The following is a 7,092-nucleotide window of genomic DNA, read 5'->3' on the forward strand; positions in this document are numbered from 1 at the left end:
GACAGAGGAGCCTGGCGGGCTACAGTTCATAGGGTCACACAGAGTCAGACATGACTGAAGTGACTTAGCACAGAACAACTACTAGACTGTTAGATTTGGAGGTGATTTGCTGAAGACCTGTATCTCCCTACTGATCAACAGGGATAGTATGGCTTGCAATAGATGGCCAGTAACGAATCCCTATTTCTATCAGGAGCACTATGTGTGTCCTCCAAAGCTACATATTTTGTTGGAAAGTATACTTTGTCAAAGGGCTTCCCAGGTGGCTCAGTAGTAAAGAAACTATTTGCCAATGCAGAAGATGCGAGTTTGATCCCTGGGTCAGGAAGATCCCCTGGAGAAGGAAATGGCAACACATTCCAGTATTCTTGCGTGGAAAATCCCATGGACAGTGCAGCCAGGCAGGCTACAGTCCATAGGGTCACAAAAGAGTCGGACACGACTGGGCGACTAAGCACTCATGTATACATTGTCAAAATAAAAAGAGCCGTTCTTCCCTAGAGAATCCCATGTAGACCCCCAGAATTGAGATCCAAATATATTTGTTATAATACCTGCCATATTTGTAACACTCCCTTAATATATAAAAATTCTCAGGACTTCCCTGTTGGTCCAGTGGTTAGGAATCCGTACTTCCAATGAAGTGGGTGAGAGTTCAATCCCTGGTCAGGGAACTAAGATCTCACATACCACACAGCCAAAAAATTATCATTTTTTAAATGAGAATTAAAATTAAAAAAAATAGCATATATATATATAAATTTTAAAATCCTCCAATGAAAGGAATCTCTGCTATAGAAAGTAGACACTATGGCGTCATTGGATCCTGTGCTCCTCTGTATGGAAAACTTTTGAACACATCAAGAGAACAGTGAATCTAGTCGTAGTAAGGTAGGATGAAAACACCTTCTACTAATGGATTTCAGTCAAGAAGAAATCTACACATTCACACTTGAGTAAATTCAGAGAATATAAGGCTGAGAACAAGTTAAGGCTGTAACAAACATTTTAAATAGGGAAGGCTTTTAATGTATGAGTGATAATAAGCATGCTAGTTAATCATGTGGGATGTCTGGAGTTAAAAAATTTGAGTGGAATTCCTTCCTTCAACTCTTCCCAGCTATGTGAACTTGAGCATTAAGTTAGTTAACCTAAGTCTCAATTTTCTCGCCTATAAACTCATTAGATTTTTCCTCTTGAATACTCCAATGGCATCTTGCACAGCTTTCATTTTAGAATTGATCACACTGTATTTTAATTACCTAGTGACTTGTTTGCATTCCTCACTTTTTCACAGTGGCATCCCCTGTCTATAATCTAGAGATTATATGTCCACTCCTACAATTCTAATTACGGAGCCTTAGGGAGTGCTAACCTCTAGAGGTGTAATTGCTGAGTCTTAGGGAATGCTTATCAGGAGTTTCTGAATGACTCTCTAAAGTAGTTGAACCAATTTGCACTCCCACAGAACTGTGTGAGTTCCTACTTCCCAACATTGTCACCACACTTCATGTTATCAGACGTTGATTTTTTTCAGTGATGACTGTAAAATGAGCAATTGTTTTAATATGCATTTACCCGATTACTAGTAAGGTTGAATAGTTTTATTATGCTTCTTGTCCAGTTGGGTTCTTCTTCTATGAAGTACCAAATTACGTCCTTGGATCATTTTTCTATTGGACTGTATGTCATGTTGATTTGGTGCCACTCTTTTTTATAATTAATTAATTAATTTGGCTGTGCTGTATCTTAGATGCAGCACACAGGATCTTCAATTTTTGTTGTGGCATGTGGAATTTTTTTTTTAGTTGTTGCATGCAGGATCTTTAGTTGTGGCATGTGGGATCTAATTCCTGAAAAGGGATTGAATCCAGGCCCCTTGCATTTGGAGCTTGGAGTCTTAGCCCCTGGACCACCAGGGAAATCCCATGTTGCCACTCTTTTTATACTCTGTGAATAACCTTATTCTATGATTTTATTTTTTTTATTAATTTATTTATTTTAGTTGGGGGCTAATTACTTTACAATATTGTAAAGGTTTTTGCCATACATTGACATGAATCAGCCATGGGTTTACATGTGTTCCCCATCCTGAACCTCCCTCCCACCTCCCTCCCCATGCCATCCCTCTGGGTCATCCCATTGCCCCAGCCCTGAGCGTTTGTCTCTTGCATCGAACCTGGAATGGTGTTCTGTTTCACATATGATAATATACATGTTTCAATGCTATTCTCTCAGATCATCAGATCATCAGATATTCTATGATTTTAGAAATCTTTAGTATCTCTGTGTGTGTGTTGCCTTTTAACTTTTTATGATGTCTTTTGAATCATTTACATCAAATGGCATTTATTAAATCAGTATTCTGTTTATTTGAACATTGATGCACAAGCATTTGAAACAAATCATAACAGGTTTAAATGATGGTCACAAGGAATTAATTTGGCTTCCCGGGTGGCTCAGTGGTAAAGAATCCACCAATGCAGGAGACACGGGAGAGTTGAGTTCGATCCCTAGGTCAAGAAGATCCCCTGGAGGAAGAAATGGCAACCCACCCCAGTATTCTTGCCTGGAAAATTCCATGGACAGAGGAGTCTGGCGGGCTGCAGCCCATGGAATTGCAAAGAGTCAGACACAACTGAGTGATTGAGCACACACAAGGAATTAATTAAACGTTAGTAGCACTAGGAGAATTCTTATCTTTACCTCCTTGAGTGTTGGGAGACTGAGAATAACTTCAAAGCAAAATGCAATTATCCTGAGGAATTTCCTTGACCTCCAAAATCTAGTGAGCAGATGCTTATTTTAAAAAATTAAAAAGACAACACCAAATGCTTGCAAGTATATGAAACAACAATAACTCTCATTTATTGCTGCTACGAATGCAAAGTGGTACAGCCAATTTGGAAGACAGTTTGGTGGTTTCTTACAAAACTAAACATACTCTTACCAAATGATCCAGGAATCATGCTTTTTGGTATTTACCCAAATGAGTTGAAAACTTATGTCCACACAAGAACCTACACATGGATATTTATAGCAGCTTTATTCATAATTGCCAAAATTATGAAGCAACCAGGAGGCCTTTCAATAAAAGAATGGATAAACAAATTGTAGTACATCCATATATGGAAAATTATTCCGTGATAAAAAGAAATGAGCTATCAAGTTGTTAAAAATACGGAGGAATCTTAAACAGATCTTTCTGAGTTTAAAAGGCTAGTCTGTAAATTTACAGGCTGTATGATTACAAGTACATGACTTTTTGGAAAAAGAAAAACTATAGAGACAGTAAAAAGAACAATGATTGTCTGGAATTCATAGGGAATGAGGAGGAATGAATAAGTACAGGGACTTTTAGGACTGTAAATCTATTCTGTGTGATACTGTGATTGTGGATAAACCAACAGAGATTTACAATGCAAAGAGTCAACCTGAATGGATGCAAATTTTAAAAATCACTTATAGGGACCTCCCTGGCGGTCCAGTGGTTAAGACTCTGCACTTCCAATGCAGGGTGCATTCAATCCCTGTTCAGAGAATGAGATCCTGCAGGCTGCAACTAAGACCTGTCACAGCCAAATAAATAAAAATAAAAACCACTTAGAAAATCTGTAAATCCCCCCAAAGAATGCAGACTGTGACAAGAGAATCTAACTGTATTACAAGTGTATGAAGTAACTTCTCTGTGGGGCTGGGGGTGGGAGAAGAGGTGCTAACCTAAATAACTTTGAAACTTAATGGAGTCTGTAAGGCTGTTACCGCCAAAATCTTGGCTTTCTCTGCCCACTGGAGCTGAATAAAAAAAATACAGAGACAATGTTTGGAGGAAATAGAAAGATGGCTTTAATCTTCAGCTGGCTGACGCGAGAACACAGCAGGCTAGTGGCTCAAGAACTGTGCCCCTCTCCCTAGGGGAACCAAGAGACTTTATATGGCCTGGATCTTGGAGTCTTAGGGTAAATGATAAGGCTGAAAGTAATGAAGGTCTTGCGTTCTTCTTCTTCTTGGTTTGTTTCGAAACAGTCATAGCTGGCATCACATAGCCTGGTAACTGGGTCCATTTGTCTCTGGTTTATTGTACTGTGGCCTTCTTTCTGAAATACAAAATCTACGAAGGGTGGTCTGCAAAGGGAGCACAGTGAAGGTACAGGATGTAATTAGTACAGAGTTAAAGGGTAACAGGTGCAGGATGTAACTCATGCAGAGTTACAGGGGGATAGATACAGGATGTAATTTACATAGTGTTAGAGGGTGATAGGTTGGATTCTAGTTATAGACACTACAGATTAGTAACAGTTAAAGTAAAACTAGGAGCTATCAGGCCTGTTAACTGTTTTCTTTGTCTTCTTTGTTCTTAGGAAAGGGAAAGACAAGAAAGAAGAACTCATTCCTCTTTTTTTCCTTTCACTTGCAACAAGATTAAAGGCATAATGGACTGCACATATGTTCTGCACTCTAGAAAATAAGTTGTTTCCTATCAGGAATGGGTTAACAATTCTGAAAGTGATATACATGTATCTGAAAATGAACAGTTAAGTGAATAGATGGTAAATGGTGGGAACCAGATTTCTCACTGTTGGAGTGAAAATTTACAGATAATCAGGTGGAGTATTTTAGAATGACCTATGTCATGTGATAATGGAATTAGAGCTGGCAACATCAATAATAATTTCTGTTTAATATAAATACAGATGGTTACATATAAATGTATTTATAGCTATTGTATGTGCCGTTATAAAGCCCGGTCACGTAAGAATCATCAATGGATACTAAATCTAGGGGTACTTTTCAAGACAAACAGGACATATGCATGGTCTTAAAGGATTTCTCTGCATAATGCTTATCAGTGGCAAGGGGAGAACCAGTTGTGTGGAAATCAGACAGCAGTCAAACCAACTGATCATAATTAACATCACCACTGAGCGTCAGATGAACATTGTGTTCCTCTAGATGCAATACTCTGAACACATGTAGTAGTCACTTACGTAGTATTTCAGCAAAGTATGCATAACCTGAACCCAATTAGGAATGTTTTATTTCTAAAAAGTGAGGGGGGGAGAGATCATATTCCAAAACAATTGATTATCACACAAAAAAAGAAAGAAAAATGAGAATGTTCCAGGGTGAAAGAGTCTAGAGACATGACAAAGAAATACAACACCTGATCCTAGACCAGATATTGTATGGAAGGGAAATTATGGCTATAAAGATAAAGAACATCATTGTGTTAATTTACAGAATTAAAATTCAGATGGTAGATTAGATGTTGCATTGATGTTAATTTTTTTAAAGTTGATAACTGTACTGTGATTATGTCAGATAATATTCCTGTTCTTGGGAAATACACTCTGAAGTATCTGGAGGTAAAGAGTCATGATGTATGCAACTTTCATATAATTGAGAGGAAAAAGTCATATATGCCTTATTTTCTGGCACATAAGATTTCACACTCATCTTGTATATGGCCTGCTCAAACCCTGAAACCAGCCTTTTTCCCAAAGATCCCTGGTTACCTGTAATGGGAAAATTTATTGGAGACAAAGATGAGGCTGTTAAGTCTGCTCTTTACAACTGGTGTGTCTTTGCTTCTAAATTCTTTCAGTGGTTAGTAGTAGGAAATATTAATATGCATATACACAGATACATATATATGCACGTATGCATAGATGTGCATTTTTCTTTTTTCCTTTTTCTTGGCTGTGCCAAGAGGCACATGAAATCTTAGTTCCCTGACCAGGGACTGAATCCTCACCCCTGCATTGGAAGTGTAGAGTCTTAACCACTGAACCTCTGGGGAAGTCCCATAGATCTATTTTAGAAATCATGAATACATGCTAACACCTTCAATTCCACTACATCCCCACGGGGTTCTTTTTTCTTGCCTATCTCATTCCATATTTGTAATGTCTCTTCTTTCTCAGTGAGAACCCTGGCTCCATTTAACATCAACAATATTAGAAGAATTAGAGCAGAAATCAGTGAAATTGCAAACAGGAAATCCAAAGAGAAAGTCAATGAAACTAACAATTGGTCTTTTGAAAAGATCAATAAAATTGATAAGTTTGCAGCATGTGGGATCTAGCTCCCTGACCAGGGACCAAACCTGGGCCCCGTGCACTGGGAGCATGAAGTCTTAGCCATTGGACCACCAGAAAAGTCTCCTGTTACCCATTCTTGATAAAAACTCTTAGTAAATTCAGAATAAGGGGAACTTCCTCAACTCGATAAAGAATGTCTTGTGGACACAGCTATTATCATACTTAATGGAGAGAAACTTGAACCTTTCCCACTAAGATCAAATCAAAGGCAAAGGTGAGATGTCCCATCTCACCACTCCTTTTCAACATTGTACTGGGGGTTCTAGCTAATGCAATAAAACAAGAAAAGGAAATAAAAGGTAAACAGATTGGGGAAGAAGAAAAATTGTCTTTTTTTCACAGATGATATGATCATGTATGTAGAAAATTCCAAAGAATCGGCCACCACCACAATAACAAATAATTAACGGAAAACAAAACACACAAAGAAACCCCACAGACCTCTGAAACTAATAAGCAATTATAGAAAAGTTGCAGAATATGAGATTAATGTACAAAAGTCAAATGCTTTCCTATATAACAGCAATGAGCAAGATGAATTTGAAACTGAAAAACAATACCATTTACATTGTTGTTTGGCAACCCACTCCAATATTCTTGCCTGAAGAATCCCATGGACAGAGGAGTCTGGTGGGCTACAGTCCATGGGGTCACAGAGAGTCAGACACAACTGAGCAGGTGATTCTGATTCTGTTGTTGTTTAGTGGCTAAGTTGTGTCTCACCTTTTACAACCCCATGGACTATAGCCCACGAGGCTCCTCTGTCCATGGGATTTCCCAAGCAAGAATGCTGGAGTGGACTGCCATTTCCTTCTCCAGGGGATCTTCCTAATTCAAGGACTGAACCTATGTCTCCTGCCTCTTCTGCACTGCAAGCAGATTCTTTACCACTGAGCCACCAGGGAAGCCCCATCATTTACATTGTTGTTGTTCAGTCACTAAGTCGTGTCTGACTCTTTGCAACCCTATGGACTGCAGCACACTATGTTTC

The sequence above is a fragment of the Giraffa tippelskirchi genome, chromosome X (genome assembly GCF_054371585.1).
Source record: "Giraffa tippelskirchi isolate mGirTip1 chromosome X, T2T-mGirTip1v1.2.pri, whole genome shotgun sequence".
NCBI classification, from domain to species: domain Eukaryota; kingdom Metazoa; phylum Chordata; class Mammalia; order Artiodactyla; family Giraffidae; genus Giraffa; species Giraffa tippelskirchi.